Source organism: Tupaia chinensis, unplaced genomic scaffold, assembly GCF_000334495.1.
Source record: "Tupaia chinensis unplaced genomic scaffold, TupChi_1.0 Scaffold000542_1, whole genome shotgun sequence".
In the NCBI taxonomy this organism is placed as follows: Eukaryota; Metazoa; Chordata; class Mammalia; order Scandentia; family Tupaiidae; genus Tupaia; species Tupaia belangeri.
In genome coordinates, this window is record NW_006160055.1 from 3,140,986 (window position 1) to 3,159,402 (window position 18,417).

Consider the following 18,417-nt stretch of genomic DNA (forward strand, 5'->3'; position numbering starts at 1 on the left):
GGGAAGCATGCTGCAGTCCAAGAAAAGAGATATTTCTAGAAGAGATTGTGGTTCAATAAAATAAAATAGTACATGCACATATATTTATGTTTTTGGATTTTGCCATATGCCATGTACACTTGCTGGAAAGAGACAGTGAGAGGGAAAGTGAGAAATGACACCCCCCCCAGGAGGGGGTGCTCTACAAACCCTTGTCTTCCATCCTCCTATCGAGATTTTGGGCATGCACAAAATGTACCTGACATAATTTTCAGGCTGCAAGGTCCAGGACTCAAATTGTGGTTGATCATGTGGGCATTCAGAGACTTAACTACCATCCTCTTTGCTGTCCCATAATAATTTTTTAAAAATTGCTACTGGGCATGTAAGCCTGTCAGGAAGAGAGAAAGAGAGAGTGTACTACCCACTCCAAGGGTTGGGGGGTGGTGCTGGTCATGCTGCTATCCTTTCTTCATTCTCTTCTCAGGATTTTGGGTATGTAGTCACACATGTCTGGCATGTTTCTCAAGCCACTGGATCTGGGCCTTGAACAGGTTAGTTGGCCATATGAGATCAAGCTGTCCTAACCACTAAGCTACCAGCTGGCCCTAAAATACTTTTATTAACAGATTTGTTTCTTTAAATCAGTAGAACAGAGACTTACTATCAATAGGAGATCACTATTAAAGAGAGTAGCCCTTTCCCTATCTTTTCAACCACACCTCCCTCAAACAGCTGTGTTGTAGTGACTAAAATTTGTACTATATATAGCTTATTTTTATTTTTAGTTTTTGGAGAGGTTTTTGCTCTAGGGCATGTGCACTCGCCAGACAAAGAGAGACAGAGAGACAGAAAGCAAGAAATCACCCCCCCCGGGGGGGATGGCCACGCAGCAATCCCTTCTCCTCCATTTTCCTCTCGGGATCTTGGGAACACACACACACATGCGCCCGGATATATATAGCTTATTTTAACTCTTCTTACATTTCTCCTGGAGTTTTCTATTTTGTCCAGAAGTATCTTGCCATATTAACAGGCCCACATTTTCCTTTCCAGTTGTCAAATTATATACCAGGTGGGCTGGAATAGAACCAAATAGTTTCCACAAAGCAGATGGACTATATTCCAGAGATTCATTTGTTTCTATGGTGTTGGCCCAGGGTGTGCTTTGGGTCACTGGTCCAGTGCTCAGTTACTGTGGGGTAGCCCGTGGCTTATAAGATTCATTTAATCACTTACTGCTTATATTAGGTGCTGGGAGGGAAATGATGGGTAAGACCCTGGTTGAGAGATTTTCTTTTTTCTTTCTAAGTAGTTTTTATTCATTTTTTGGGTTGAGTTTTTAATTTAGTGAAAAAAAAAACCAGAAAAATAAATAACCAACAGAATTTTTCAATTGTTATAATAAGAGAGTACTACAAAAAAAATAAGTCATGGGTTCAATTATTTTGTGTATTCTTAAGCTCCCTTTCGTCTCTGTTCAGGTATCTCAATGCTATCTGCTGCTGTGACATGGGTAGGTAAGGAGGTCACAGAGTGAAATGTCTATGCGGCAGGCAACAAAAATAAATGTAACAGGCTGGTGTGGGTCAGAGCAAACTGGGCAAATGATCTTAGTGTTGGCACATTTTTTAATTTTTCAAGAGAAGCTGGGAATCTGTCATTTTTGAAAAGAAAATGGTGCCGATATTTAAATGTTGGCAAAAAAAACCCATAGAAAAATATAAAATCACTATGCAGGACACATAACACCTATAGGCTGGCCATATTTGGCATACCGTTCAACATTTGCAACTGTTAATATAATATAAATGGGATAGTTCAATGCAAATCCACACATGTGAATGAGATTTTAATATTTTATCATTGAAATCTAACTCTAAGGCTTACTAAGTAAGACTTTTATTCCTTTTCATTCTATAGCTTGGGACCTGCCACCTGACGATAATTACTGATAATCTTCCAAGTTCCTTACTTATCCCTCTCCATGGTTTCCCCAGACTTTCCTCTCTGCAGACTCTCTTCCCCTGCTCACATCTGGTTCAACCATCTTCATTCTCTCACTCAGCTTACTGTTACCGAGTTCATGAGGATTAAACACTGTCCCATCTGTTTTCCTTTTGTGTATCTCTATTCTCATATTCCATTCTGTACTATAGCTTATATTTCTTTCTAATCTTTGCCTCAGTCAATCTGACTTACCCCCTTAAACATTTTTTTTTTTTTGAGAGGTTTTCGCTGTAGGGCATGTGCACTCGCCAGAAAGATAGAGAGAGACAGAGAGGCAGAAAGCGAGAAATCAACCCACCAGGAGGATGGTCACACTGAAATCCCTTCTCCTCTCGGGATCTTGGGCACGCACGCACATGCGCCTGGCGTGAGTTTAAGCCACTGAGTCCGGAACTTGAGAACCGTAGTTGACTACATGGGAGTCCAGTGACATAGCCATCACATTAACTGCTGGTCCCAACATTGTTTTAAAGCTATTTAATTGTATTTATTATGATTATTTTTAAACTCACGAGAGAGAGAGAGAGAGAGAGAGAGAGAGAGAGAGAGAAGGGAAGTGAGAAAGCAAGCTGCCAGATCTGGGACTTGAACTGCAGTGGGCCATTTGAGAGTCCAGAGCCTTTACCATTCCACCACCTGCTGACCCCATAAACATTTAAATTAGATGAGAGCCCAGACCTTGTACAGGGTTCACATCTTCCGTGATATTTTCTTTATTTTTCTTAATTAAACATGAGCTGTTATAGTCTACAGAAATGTGTGGTGTTCTGTCCTACTTCTTTCTCTGCATTTTCTTTCCATGTCTATAAAAACAATAACAACAAAGTCATATGTATACTGCTAATAAATCACTAAGTTCATTTTTTTTTGGTAGTTTTAATTAGTTTTTGACCTTTTAAACCATAGATCATTTGTTGGTGAAAGACTAGTTTTATTATCATTAAATTTTTTAGTCAGACTCTTTTATTGTGTGCATTATGAGATATGCATCTAGAACTCTCATAAATAATTTTGCTTCTCATTAATGCTGGGCTTTTCCTCCCTTTATGTCTGTGTTAGTGCTTAGATTTACCAATTTTATTTCCATTAGAAGGAGAGAATTTATAATAAATGTTGAAAAATTGAAGCTAGTTCACAACTATATTGAATGTGTCTACTGTGATTCTTCATTTCTTACCTTTTCTGTAGCTTCTGAGAGTTTCCCATGGATTTTCCAAGGCAGCTCTGAGAACTAGGATAAAAATGATAAAAATCTAAAAGTACAGGAAGTGGTCCAGAGATGGGAAAGCCTGATAGGCTTGTTTGAGTCAAGTGACCCGCCCTATGTCTGCCAGGACAGAGACACTCTTCTTTGTTTTCTCTGGGCTCATCTGAGTGGGGCCTCTAGGGATCCTTTATGTGATTATGTGGCTAAAGGGAGGCAGACTTGGCCAGCAGACCACATGGGTGGGCCAGCTGTCTGAGAGGTAATGTTAAACTCTAAAATGTTTCCTTTCACTTAGATTGGCTAGGACAAATGATTTCAGATGAGACTGACGATGGCCATCAAGTTTTTGTTAAAAGTGAAACTAAATGTGCATTTCAGAGTATTTTTTCTAATAAGAATCAGCAGCACTTAATAGTTGACTTATTCTACTTTGTATCTGTTGGATTTTGCTCTTTCGGTTTACATCTTTATGAGAGGTGTCGGTTTATCAGAATATACCATGCCATTTTTTTAGAGGTTTTTACCTTAGGGCAAAATCACCACCCAGAGGGGATGGCCACACCATAATCCCTTCTTCTTCATTCTCCTCCCAGGGTCTTGAGCATGCACAAACACGTGCTCATGATTTTCAGGTCACCTGTCTGGGACTTGAACTGTAGTCAGTCATAGGGTAGTCCAGCGATGTAACAACTATGGCATCTGCTGGTCCCAAGACCGTGCCTTTTTATTTATAGGAAAATGTGTAGATATCTCAGATAACAAAGCTGATGTTGGTAGTATTAATTCCTACCATTTATTACTCCTACTTCTTACCAAAAAGGATTGCAATACACATTTGCCTAAGAAGGCTTGTAGCTATGGTATTAAAAATACCTCAGCAACACCACACCTTGACATCCACAGACATTTCACACATTCACTGGCTAATTTTGATGAAGGTCAAAATATCATTTCCTCCAACAAGGATTCATGAATTTGATCATCAGCAAGGTTATGGGATTGAAAGGAAATGCAAAGAATTAAAAATGGAGAAAAAGAGAGAAAGGAAAGAAGCAAAAATGAAAAAGATTAAAGAAGAGAATGAGAAGATAGATTGTTAAATGTTGGCTTTTAAAAAAAAGAATTATTTATTTAAATTTTTTTTATTATTGTTTTTAAATTTGCTATAGGGCATGTGTGCTTATGAGGGAGAGAAAGAAAGAGAGAGAGAAAAGTGAGAAAGCAGGCCACCAGGTCCAGGACTCGAACAGTGGTCAACCATGTGGGAGTCCAGTGCTTTTAATACCATGCCACATGCTGGCTTTTAAAATTTTTCCTACACAAATATATTTCCAATGTAGGTATCATGTAATGTAATAAAAATCTATGCATCATCTAGAATTTAAAGGTGTTTCAACTGATGAATTCGGGAACCATCAGTTAGTGTAATGGCTATGTCGCTGGATTCCCACGAGGTCGACCGCGGTTTGCGTCCTGGACCCGGTGACTTAAAACTCACGCCGGGCGCGTGTGCGTGCGTGCCCAAGATCCCGAGAGGAGAATGGAGGAGAGGGGATCGCGGCGTGACCATCCCCCCTGGGGGGTGATTTCTCGCTTTCTGTCTCTATGTCTCTGTCTGTCTGGCGAGTGCATGCACCCTATAGCAAAAAAATCTCTCCAAAAAAAAAAAAAAAGAATGTGTGAATTCCATACCTTGAATATTGTGACTGAATTCCTGCTTTTAGCACTTTTTATAAAGTTGCTTATTGATTGATTACATAATTTGCTGCTGTTACTCATTCTCAGAAAAGTCTTTTCTGCATTTAGATCCCAGGTTTCCTTCCTTCTTTTCCTTTTTCTTCCCTTGAGCATCTCAAACTTACTCTGGCAGATGTCTGATTTCTGCTCTCCTCTCTCCTCTTCACCAGCCTGCTCACCCACTGTCTTACCCATCTTGGTAAATGATAACTTATACTATGTGAAAATACAGAGTTGTCCTTGACCCCTTGGGCTCATTCCACATTCAATCCAAGGACAGATCTTTATGGTTTTGTCTTCAGCATATATCTCAAAACTGACTGTTGCTCTAACCTCCACTGACATTATCCAAGACCATCATCTCTTACCTGGTGGCTGCAGTGGCCCTGAGGTTCCCCCTAGTTCCCCACCTGTCACCATGCACACACAACCTACTTTCAAAATCTAAGTCAATTTATGTCACTCTTCTGCTCAGAAAGAACCTCCAGTGTCTCACATCTTGCCAAGCATGACTTGTGGGCTTTCAATGACTTGGCCTCCATCATCTCTCCATTCTCTTATCATCTTCCTCTGTCTCTTACTCACTTCACTCATGTCCCAGGGGTTTCCTTAATCCTCCTTAAAGAAGCAGGCCACTCTAACCTTCAACTCTCTACTCTCTGCTTAGAAGTCTTCTCGCTCAGATATTCTTGGGGCTCTTTCCTTTACTTCCTTTGGGTTTCTATGAGGTCTCTTTACACTATTCTTTAACTTTTACAATATCACCTAGTGTTCTCTATCCTCCTTTCCTGCTAAAGTACAGAGTTGAATTATTTATTTTGTTTATGTTTGTGTCCCCCCAATCAGAATATAAATGTCATGAGGGCAAGGATTTTGTCTGTTTTGTTCACAGTGTGTCCTGTGCACATAGCAATGCTGGGCACATTGCTGGCTTTCAATAAATGCACTGCTATGACTGCCTCCTCCATGCTCAGCATCATGCTAGCCATGGAGAGCTGAGAGTGACAGGCTAAAGATGGAAGAGATTCAAATGATCAGATGAAAATGCTTTATAGAAAAACTGACATTTGAGCCAAGTAGGAATTTATTAGGAAGAAAGACAATGCTCTCAAGTCAGAGGAAGCCATCCTTCCAATAAGGTGAAAATGTAAAAACAACTTCAATTTAGAATGCAGTTTCCTTAATTCAATTATTCATAGCATCTGCTGTGTTTCAGTCACTGTTCTAGGCTTTGGAGGAAAGGAATGAAGAAGAGCAACAAAGCTCCTACCTTTGAGAGACATTTGAGGGGACAGCAGGTGGTGTAGTGATTAAGGCGCTCGACCCTCACATGGCCAACTGTGGTTTGAGTTGCAAACCTGACAACTTGAAAATCATGCCAGGTGCATGTGCGTGCATGCCTAAAATCCCAAGAGGAGATTTGAGGAGGGAGCATTGCAGTGTGGTCATTCCCTCCAGGAAGTGATTTCTCACTCTCCCTCTCTCTGTTTCTCTCCAGCAAGCACAAGTGCCCTGTGACAAAAGTCTAAAAAAAAAAAAAAAGTAGTAGTCAAATAAATAATGCCATTTTGCTAAAAGTTGTGTGAAAAAATAAGCAATGTGATGTAACAGTACAAGCTAGAGAGATGTGAGATAGGTAGTCAAAGAAGATATCTTTGTGGCAGTAATCTCTGGTCTAACACCCAAAGCAGAACACATCAGCCAGAAACGATCCAGGAGAAGGCAGTCTAGGCAAGAGGACAGGAAGTACAAAGTCCCAGAGAAGTCAGAATGGAGGCCAATGTGACCAGAGTACAGTGGGTGGTGAGTTGGATAAGATGAAACTTTAGAGGTAGACAGGACCAGACCCTGCAAGGCTGTATAGGCCACATATAGCAGATGCTGTTGTGCCAACCAGACTCAACTCTCAAATCACTGCTTTTGGGAATGGAACACACATTCTTCCAGCTGCTGAGACTGTGGGCAGTGCCATCTGGAAGTTCATATCCCTCTGGGATTGCCTTTGGCTGAAGAGAACCTGGTGGTTCAAAGTCACGCTGTCTTTCCAAGGGCAGTCCACATGAAATGACTGGAAGTGCTTGGGATGCAAAGGCTTAGTTCCCTTTGTTTTAATTAGTGACTCTACATGGTTATCCCAGCTTTGAGATCAGCTGAAGATTTGTTACAGCTGCATGGTAGCCCAGTTTCTCTCTGTCCAATGGTGCTTTCTTCACTTTCTTCTCAAGAGTTGATCATGAGGGCACTCCCCAATAAACTTTCTCTATACTAACCTCAGTCAGCTCAGGATCGATTATAGCATGATGACCTTATTAGGGATAACTCTCTCTCACTCTCTCTCCTCTTTCTCTCTCTTGTGGAAGAAATAAATAAATAAACTTAAAAAAAAGATTAGGGATCAGTAGATGGTGAAGCAGTTACATTGCTGGACACCCACATAGCTGACCACGTTTCAAGTCTTGGACCTGGTGGTTTGAAACTCACACCAGGCATGTGTGCCAAAGATCTTGGGAGGAGAATGGAGAAGTGATTTCAGTGTAACCATCTCCCTGGGAGATTTCTCACTTTATCTCTCACTGTCTCTGTCTCTCTATCTCTCTGGCAAGCACATGCGCTCTAAAGCAAACAAACAACAAACTCTAAGGAAAGATTTGATTTGTATTTGAAACACAAACCATAGTCTTGAGGTTATTTACTCCAAGAAGTGCTTGAGAAGGTTAGTTTAGAGGAAGTTTATTGCATGGTATGTACAGAAAGACCTCTGGATGTGAACCTAGGACCTCCCTATGTGGGTCCAACCTCACAGAGCATTTCGTTGTGGCTGAACCTCTGCAGCTGGCCCACAAATTTAATCTTCATAAGGCTTCAATGTGAAAGGGTGATAAAATCTCATTTATAATTCAGGAAGAGCAGTCTGGCTCCTAACAGGGGAAGGACTGTTAAGTGGGCAAGATCAGAAGCCTTCCTATAACTTTAAAAAATGTGGTGCACAAAAGTAGAAATGTATGAGGGGGTCTTCAACAAGTTCATGCAAAATGTATATTATGAACAAACTATGCATGGATTTCAAAATTTTTTGCACCAAAATAAGCTCATACTTTAATTTTATCTTTTTTTCACAAATGTTGAAAATCACTTCACATTTATTCCTGTTTGAACTATTTCTCAGGATATTATTAGAAGGCTAAGATGGCTATGCAGGCTAAAAGGCTGTGTAGAGCCGCTCTCATATTAGAGGAAGACTGTGTGGCTTTCACTTAGAAAACATCTAAGGCTAATGGGATGTTGTAAAATGTACAAATGTTGAACCACTGTGTTTTAATGTTATTGCTCTATTGGGACTAGAGAGAAAACTCAAAAAAGTGGTTGGCAAGAGTGGATATTTACTCTACTCATCAAACACGAAAGGGGGTATTTCCTGGGGAAGGAATTGGGACCCTTGACTTCAGGTCTTAAACCAAGGAAGTGGGTGGCTTTCCTCAAGGCAGTTAACAGTGGAGAAGGACACAACCAGCCTAAGGCCCACCTAGCCTCATCTTCCTCCTATCCTCTAATCTGCTAAGCACTTCTCATTGGCCAAACCTAAAAAGAAGCCAGAGGGAAAAGAAACCCATTTGATGTGGATCAATAAAGGTTCAACAGCCTAGGCAGAAAAGAAGATAGAGAAAGGGAGAGAGTGGATCTGAAGAAGCAAATGGTAGCTATTGGGCATGTAGATGAAAGTTCCTTTGTGTTGAAATTTATGTTTCTTAAATTTTAATATCCAGATGCCTGAGGAGCTTGTCAAAATGCAGATTATGTTTTAGGAGGGCTGGGAAGGGACCTGAGTTTTGCATTACTGGGGAGCTGCAAGGTGATGTTAATGCTACTGGCACATGGAGCATCCTGGGGAGTTGAAAGGTCACAATTTCTTTGTTGTCTTGGGAACTTCAGTTAAATCTTGTCAGAAGTCACAGCTTGGTCTCAACTGTGCAAAGGAAGTGTCACTTCTACATCAGATGTGCAAGAAAGAGGGAAAGAGCTCATTTCTCTGTTCCCTCCTTTTCCAACCAAGAGCAGTGTGGAAATAGCTGCTTTTGCTGGAGGCAGGTCAGTGGTTCTAGAAGAGCAAATGTTAACTGGCAGTTGGCCTAAGTGGCCTGTGGACAGAATGAAGATTGATGACCTAAACCCATAGAAGCAGAGATCAACTGGCTCAGGAAAGCACATAAAATACCACCACCTTTGAGGATTTCCTGGGATGGGAGCTGTGGACTGGCTCATTTGATAAATGGAGTCTTGAAGCTGTTGTAAATAATAGGAAAATGACCTTTCTTATTTACGTTTACAGGCAAGGGGAACCTTTACTTATAGGGAGTGAATCAAGTTTGATAGGTTCAAAATCTGCTGCAGAATAGCATTGTGTTCTTTGCATTTCCTTCCTTGTTAACAGCACCTTTCACAGTTGTTTGGATTTAGTCCTTGATTATTGAGAACAGACAATCCTAAATGGGATAGAGTCGAGTCCCTGTGGTCCCATGAATCAACTAAGCTCAAAAACATGCTTTTGGCTGCATGCAGATTGTCTCAACTTTTGCTACGGAAATGTCATTGAAAGTAGAAGAATAGTAAGGAATGAATCATTCCTTTGTCTCCTGCCTTGGGACAGCCAGTGCTCACCTTCTTTTTCCATCCATTGGTGTTCCTGAATCAGTAAGGCAAAAAGTTGACATGTTGGCTTTGAGTCCAATGAATCAGCAGGGGAACTGTGGAATGAAGGAATCAATGAAGTGAAAAGTGAAATATAGAGGTTTGTCAGCACCATCAAGTAGCAGATGGATGTGATTTAAGAAGGGGCAGCTGTGAGGACTGCCTGCATATATATTCTTATTCTTAGTATTAATAATTGAAAGGGGGCTTAGTCCTCAAGATACCATTCCTAGAGAGATGTAAAGGGAAGATTTCTTTTTAGCTTTATTGATTGTAGAAACAATGACTTTAATTAAAATATTTGGGGTAAATTTCTGTAGGTCCTAAGCAACTGGATAATAATAAGGGCAAGAGTATGAAAGAAGGCAAGAATTGGCTTGTTAGGGACAAGAAATTCTACATTGAAAATATAATTACTCAGGGCCAGCCGGTGGTGCAGGGGTTAAGGTGCTGGACTCCTGCATGTGGCTGGCTGCAGTTTGAATCCGACCTTGTGGCTTGAAGATCATGCTGGGAATGTGTGCATGCATGCCCAAAATCCCAGGAAGAGAATAGAGGAGAAGGGGTGGTGGTATTGCTATCCCCCTGGAGGAGTGATTTCTTGATTTCCCTCTCACTGCCTCACTGTTTCTCTCTGTCTCTCTCCTCTATGGTGAGCGCATGTGCCCTATGGCAAAAAACTTTAAAGAAATACAGCTACTAGCACAAATGCAAATGCTACTACTAACGGCAGATGCTTAGAGAGTACTCGCTATGTATCAGGTAGTATTCTAAAGGGTCTCACAAGAGGAAGCCCATGGTTGAAGTCATAGATACACTCTCCTAAGAACTTTGAAGGTACACATTTCAGTGGTTTAGTAGCTTTACTCCTACTCCTTCCTCAGCAAAAAAATACAATTTGTAGGAGGTGAAAAGAGGAGAAAACATCATTTACTTTTATTTTATTTTCTGTTTCTTCTGACAGCTCACAATTTTACCAAATATAGATTATTTTTTCAAAAATGAGTTTATGAAGTCCATACTTCAAAAAAGTAGATTTAAAAAGGAAGAAGGGAGAAATGTTTAATTTTCTTGTGATGTTTGGTGACAAATTCTTTTAAGCTTTACTTTCACTGAGCTCCCAATATGGTCTGAAATGCATCTTCTTTATTTTACAGTTATCTTTATCCCCTCCACCAGGCCCCAGTGAGTTTCTTCAAGCCCAGCTAAAATCTAAAAATGAACATGTTGATAAACATAATCCTGGGGTCTCATGGAAATTTCGTTAAGAATTGTCTTATCTTTTGGCCACTGCTAAATAAACCAATCTCCTCAGATGTTGTATGCTAGAACCAGATATTTTCTAAAGACCCTTGAAAATCTATTTTAGAATGCATGGTTAATCCTGCCCTTCCTGTCCTAGATGGATTAACCCATCTATGTTCTCTTTACTAGACATTGGTCTCAACCCATCAGAAGCATGGATTCCATACAGGCTGTAGCTTTATTTTCTATTTTGAGGGACCTCCAGTCACATTCGGTCTCAGGAATGGGTGGGAGAGGGTACTAAGAGAAGTATAAAGTAGGATATGAATCAATCAATCAACCATGAATTTTGACCAGATGTCTCCAGTGTGCCTGCCTCCTTTGAGGTTAGGAAACACAAGAAGGTAAATATTGGGGTTCCATGTGGACAAGTTTTGAAAATATGGAGCAAAAAGGCAAGTACATCCTGGTGACCTTTGGTAGATACTTCTACATAAAAAGGCACAGGGGAAGCAGTGTTTGAAGATTGTTAGATGGGACTTGGGATTCTGCCTACATCGGATCTATATATTTAGTAACATTTCTGAGTCAGGAAGTTAAGAAAGTTTTTGTGCACTTCAGTGTATCTGCATTTGGCTAGGTTTGTTAGTTACCATGAGGAAATAAACAAACAGATGCTGCTCTTCCACTTCTCCACCCCTACATGCTGCTTCCAGCATGACCAGTCCACCAGGCTGGTGACAATGACTCCCTTCCCCTTGACTTACTTCATCCTTTTCTGCGGTACTTTCTGCTTGGCAGCTCAGGGGCTGAGCAGAGATTCTCAGGGCTATATCACTGTGAAGGTGGTGGAAGACTACAGTGTAGGCACTGAACTCTCTGTTCCCAGTTCCCAGCTTGCTTGTACTTGGCCTTACCTGCACCCTCAGCCCTGCTCCAGACTTTGAGACCAGACCAGTCCTTAGCTGGAAAATTAAAGGGTTCAGAAATGCAGGTCATGTATCAATGAGTGGCCCTGCTCTGGTTCTGGAAACTGGGCTTCTACTATGACCCATGACCCAAATAGGTCATTATCTTGTCACCTTGGACTGGTATCCCTGCCCTGGGTTTCAGTTTGTCTAAGCCTGAGGGCATTCCTTTGAACTTTAGCTGTTTAGCTAAACGGTTTACAGATGTCTTTCTGACTGTTCCCTAAGGCTACCTGCTAACACTTTGTGTTTTGCTCTCTCCTTGCTTGTCTAATATGGGTTCTGCCTCCTTGAGGGTAATTACTCCCAGACTCTGACTGGGGGGAAATTCTACCCTGATCATGTGATAAGCCTATTCCTGTCTCACTTATATTCTCTCCTGTAGGATAAAGCTACACCCAAGGAGGGTTTTCAACTCTACTACTACTAATTTATTTATTTATTTTAAAATAATTATTTAATTTTATCATTGTTATTATTTTAATTTGCTATTGGGCATGTGTGCCCACTGGAGAGAGAGACAGAGAAAGAGAGGGAGAGGGAAAGTGAGAAAGCAAGCTGTCAGGTCAGGGACTTGAACTGCAGTGGGCCATTTGAGAGTCCAGTGCCTTAACCATCACACCACCTACTGTCATCATTGACCTTCTTCTTAGGTAATCACTCAGAAAAGAATGACAGCTGTCACCATATATGTATTAAGATTCATTTGATTAAAGGGGAGAAACAGATTTTTTTACAGCCTTAGTAAAATGAAAAATTTATTAGAAAGAGATCTGAAGATCTAGTGATTTCAGAGATAAGAGCAATGAAGATGTTCTGCTGAGAATTTACCTTGGTAGAGCCCCTGGAGAAAAATGCAATGCCAAAGAATTTTCAGATCACATCTTCCTATGCACCTCTGATCACTCAGATTGATCTTCTAGAAATTAGGAAGAAACACATAACCCATCAGATGACTAGAAATCAGTGTGGGGGCACAAGAAATATGTGAAACCAAGAAAATACCTCACCCCCAAGGGAAAAGAATAACTTTTCTTCATTCACAGACAATACAATGGAGCTCATGGAAATGTCTGATAAAGAATTTAGAGTATTCATAGTGACAAAACTAACAGAGATGAAAGAGAAGAGAGACAATGAACACCAGAAGAAAAAAGCCGATGAGTTCTAGGAGGTGAGGAAGTTCTTGCAAGAGCTGAAAGAAGAAATACGCACTATAAAAAAGAATCACATGGAACTGCTGGAGATGAAGGTTATAATACAGGACGTCAAAACCTCCTTTGAAAGCATTAAAAGCCGACTATATCATACAGAAAATTGAATCTCAGATGTAGAAGATGGAATCGCTGGACTAATAAAATCCACCATGAAGACTGAGAAAATAGCCCCAGAAATGAGAATAATATACGAGAAATACTAGATATCATTAAACGTCCAAACATCCAGATAATTGGTATCCTAGAAGGTGAAGAGACTAATAAGGGCATTGACAACATATTCCATGAAATCCTGGAAGAAAACTTCCCAAACTTAGAGAGGCATTCAAAGATCCAGAATCATGAAATACAAAAGACCCTAAATAGGATCAACCCAAGAAGATCTTTTCCAAGACACATTATAGCCAGAATAACCAAAACCACAGAGATAAGATTCTCAGGCTGGCAAGAGAGAAATGTCAAGTTACCTACAAAAGATATCCTATCAGGCTAACGGCGGACCTCTCATTGGAAACAATGCAAATGAGGAAAGAATGGAAAAATATATTCAAAGTGTTGAGTGAAAAACAATTTCAACCAAGAATACTATATCTGGCAAGATTATCCTTCATATGGGAAGAGAAGACAAGAACATTGTCAGATAAACAAAACTTGAAAGAATTTACCAACACTAGACCAGCTCTCCAAGAAATTCTGAAGGGAGTGCTATCCCAGGAAAACTGAAGTCAGGCACACAGAAATAAGAGATCTAAAACAACTAAGAAAATGGCCAGCTTAATGGTAGGGACAAGTCCAGAGTTGAATGTTATCTTCCAGAATTTAAACAGAAAGATCGGACCAAAACAGAAGATAAACTACATGAGTTTGAACTGGTGAAATAGAATTTTGACTTTTGACTAAACATTACTGACCTTCTATGGTTTGTTTTCCAGTGTTAAGGAGTTTTGTCTTCTCTCGAGTTGTGGACAGGTCCATGTATCTACTATTCTAACAGAATCCTAATCTGTTTCCTGGCTATAAATATTAAGCAAAATTCTCTTAACATTTTTAAAATTTTGATTTATTAAAGTTAAAACTGCCTCTCTTGAAATAAAAAAAAGTATTTAAAAATATTTATTTAGTAACCACAGCAAGCTATATAGCCTCAGCTATGTGCTATTTTATAGTATATTCATTCTACCCACTGAGTTTCCTGCCTAGAGTCAACTTTTTCTTTTTTTTTTTTGGAGAGATTTTTCACTATAGGGCGCGTGCGCTCGCCAGACAGACAGAGAGAGACATAGAGACAGAAAGCGAGAAATCACCCCCCCAGGGGGGATAGTCATGCTGCAATCCCTTCTCCTCCATTCTCCTCTCGGGATCTTGGGCACGCACGCACACGCACCCGGCGGGAGTTTTAAGCCACCGGGTCCGGGACACGAACCACGTTCAACTACGTGGGAGTCCAGCGACATAGCCATTACGCTAACTGCTGGTTCCCTGCCTAGGGTCAACTTTTGTTCAGAGATATGTATGTATCAGCTGAACTTACTTATATATATATATACACAAGAAACTAGAAATGGGAAATTATTTGTTGATGATAACATGTATGATTAAGCCACATTACAGTGTATTCTGGCTGGAAAATTGCATTTTGTATGCTGTGATGATATTCAGTGAAGTATATAAAATAAATAAATTAACAAAAATTAAAAAAAAAGAAAGGGATCTGAGTTTAAAAGCCTAGTTCTGGAAGGATAAGAAGTTGGGAACTAATGTAGGGACTTATGTCGGAGTATCTGCATACTTTGAAACACTTTCTGGCTCAACTCCATCACTCTCAGTAGCTGTTTCTGCTGATACAAATCTCCATATTCTCGAGGGGCAATCTGATTAGCCTAGTCTCATTTAGGCATTCACCCTTGAATAGATCTGCCCTTGTTCATGTCACCAAGTAAAAACATGACCACTGGGACTTACTTCAATGAATCAGAACCAGTCCCCAAGAAAGAGCCAGGGGTGTGAACTAAAGACTCACCTCAAGTTTCATATCGGACATGGTTGTACCGGCCTCATGTATCATGCCTCTCCCACCACGCCAGCCCAGCATGTACTTCCTTTCTTCTTGCAGAAGGCTAGATTATAAACAAAAATATCAAGTGAAAGAGGAACACACAACTAAAAATATACTCTTTATATGAAACCTTGTTTGCCTTCGGCTTGAAATATCTTGCCAGGATGTTTCCTTGCTCTTCTCGGGGTTGAGTTCATATGTCAAAAGCCATCTTTAAGCCTTTTAGAAGGATTGTTCCAAAACAAACTGAGCTGACTCAAAGTTTAGAGGGAGATCTGAAAAAAGGCTAGGAGTTATCTTTAGAATTTGATGAAGGCCTGACTTTAAATGCCATTTTTCTAACTCTTCCTTAGATGAGTAACTCTGAGTCTAGCCTCTCTTTTCAGGAGAAACCCTTTTCATTCTCGAGGAGCGTGATCTGGCCTGATGGCCTCCATAATATAGTCTATCTGAGTGCTGCATTGTAATATTTATCTATAGGACAGGGACATCTAGTAGTGGGAGATTTATTCTGTTACCCAAATGCTAGACCATCTGTGATTTAGGTCCTGGCCTGTCCCAGTGTGGCTTGCTGCCATGACTACTGTGTTATAATCCGATTCAGAGTCGACACACACTGATTGCATGCGGGTGGTTTGGCAGGCATTTGTATTTGTGTTATCTAATTCATTATTTAGTACAAAGCCCATGAAATTCTTGTGGAAAAAGTGCTGTGCCAAGTATGTTTGGTTAACATTGCTGAATACTTCCTTTCTAGGCCTGGAACGTTCAGTGTCTCATTACTGACTCTAACGAGGTGCAAGACAAAGATTTAACTCTACTTAACCCAGCAGTTCCCAAACCTAATGGGCAGTGATCCTTTCTCCTATGTATCCATATCCTCTAAAATTAGCTTTCAGGAGAACATTCTGAAGGAAATGAGGGTTTAGTTCAATGTTTCCAGCATGTCTTTGAAAAAGGTATTGTTATTCTAGAGACCAAATCTGGAGTACTAGTCTAGGTTGACTAAGGTTTATCCAGGGTGCCAGAGGCTCTGTGGAGGCCTGAATCCAACTGCTTGCTCTGAATCCAAGTTCCGGCCTTTTTCTGCAATCCATGGATCACTGGTTCTGAGACTAACCAAATTATCCTAGGGTCCTGTTTTAACAAATTCTGACTCTCTGCCAAATGCAGATTCTGACTATGTTCATGCTTTTGTTTTACTATGAAACTGTAAGTTCGGGTTGCAAATCTCTAACCAGTCAGAGAAAGTCAAGCTGTTACCTCCATACACCTCCACTATCTCCATCTCCTTCTTAACTTGGCAGATGATGCACTATGATAGTAAGATTTCTAAGATGGTTTGCAATGCTCCCACCTCTTGGTCTCCAGACCCTGTGTAACCATCTCTTCTGTGTGCGCCGAACCTAGTGACTCACTTCTTACAAATAATCAGTGGCAAAAGTGATAGGATGTCCCATCCAAGATTAGGTTATGTGTTGACCAGGGCATTCCAGGGAGCCAGAACCCATCTATATATCTATATTCCTGTGAAAATATATCAAGTAGTAGAAAAATTAAATTAAAATATGAGATTATTTTTCTGCAAAATTTTTTGAAATCCATATATAGTTTTTTATTATACATATTTTCCATGAATTAAAGACCCTTCATATAGCTGTATCTATATTTATACCTTTCATGTAGAGATTTTTGTATGAATTAATTGGTCTACATTGTTTTAGAGGTGGGCACATCCCAAGATCTGCAGGATGAGTCAGTAAGCTGAAGACCCAAGAGAGTCAATGGTGTAACTCCCACCCAAAGACTGGCAGGTTCAAGATCCAAGATGAGCAAATGTGTCAGTTTGAGATCAAAGGAAGGAAAAAGCTGATGTCTAAGTTGAAAGACATTCAAACAGGAGGAATCCCTTCTTATTTTGCCTTAAAAGTCAGCCATTTTGTTCTTTTAGGCCATCAACTGATTAGATGAGGTTCACTCACATTATAGAGGACAAAATCTGCTTTAGTTAGTCTACCACTTTAAATATTAATCTCATCCAAAAACACCTTCATGGAAACACCCAGAATGTTTAACCAAATTTCAGGGCATCCTCTGGGCAAATAGGGAGACACATAAAACTAACCATTACAGGTTACAAAACTCATTTTTCATTTCAGTTTGCTCATGAACTCTCCCATCCTAGTTTTTGTTTGCTTGCCCTGAAGAAGTAGGCTGCCATGTTGTGAGCTCCCTTACGTAAAGCCCCATGTGACAAAGAACTGAAGAAGCCTCCAGCAACAACCAGCAAAAAACAGGCCCTCAGCCCAACAGCATGATAGGAACTTTATCTTGCTAACAGCCACGCAGGCGGGCTTGAGATCCTTCTCTGTCTGTAGAGTCTTGAGATGACTGTGTTCCTGTATGTAGCCTATGGGTCTCCTGAAGCAAAGAATGCAGCTTAATCTTGCCTGAATTTCTGATCCACAGAAATCCTGGGGTAATAATTATTATCTTAAGGTATTTCATAATTTTTTTTCCTCAGTCATAGATAACTAATAAATGCTTGTTCTTTGGCTATATTCCCATAATAGAGCCTGAGGTTATCTTAATTTTTCTTCCATTCACTGTTTCTCCAGTAAATAGAATCCAGACAGGCTTTCAAAACACCTGTTTCCAACATTTTACTAGACAAGATGTCCATGTACCTGAACAGTTCTACCTGTGGCATTTGAACAGTATAGTTACTGAAAGAGTAGGGCAAGTTCAGAGAAAACAAAAGCACAACTTTTAAAATATATTTCTTATTTACATTTAATCATTGTAAATCTCTATAGTACCAAATATGGTTTTTGAAAGTATGCATATAGTATGTGGCAATCAAATCAAGATATTATCAAATACATAATTTTCAACAGAAAACCTATGTTCTTATATCTGCTAAATATTTCTTCCCAGATTCCCTGCTACTGACCCTCTACTCCCCATTCTCCTTCCATACATTCTCAGATATCTACACTGTCCTCCCTACTTTTATATCTTTGAATCTTTCTTTCATTTTCTGCCACAGAGTGCAGATGTTTGGTATATACTGAGTGGGGGATATACAGTGCTTGTCTTTCACAGTTTGACTTGCTTCACTCAGCAGTAAGTCTCCTATATTCATCCACTTTGTAGCAGATGACAGAGTCTTATTGTTCTTATAGCTGAGTAGTATTCCATAGTGTGCCACATTTTTTATATCCAGTAGCAGTTCTTGGGCATTTAGGTTGATTCCATGTCTTAGCAATTGTGAATAATACAATAAACACAGATGTACAGCTTTTCAAACTA

General features: G+C 40.1%; 1 long non-coding RNA gene across 1 annotated transcript in view; it reads right to left on the minus strand.

Moving 5' to 3' along the window:
* Positions 1–9,594: 9,594 nt before the first annotated feature.
* The window catches only part of LOC106735838 (uncharacterized), a 57,235-nt gene continuing 48,412 nt past the window's right edge, over positions 9,595–18,417 (minus strand). Inside the window, exons 2-3 of the long non-coding RNA XR_001371047.1 lie at positions 15,070–15,166; positions 9,595–9,675 (exon numbers count right to left, since the gene is read on the minus strand). This is a non-coding gene — a long non-coding RNA (uncharacterized LOC106735838). The remainder of the gene's footprint in view (positions 9,676–15,069; positions 15,167–18,417) is intronic.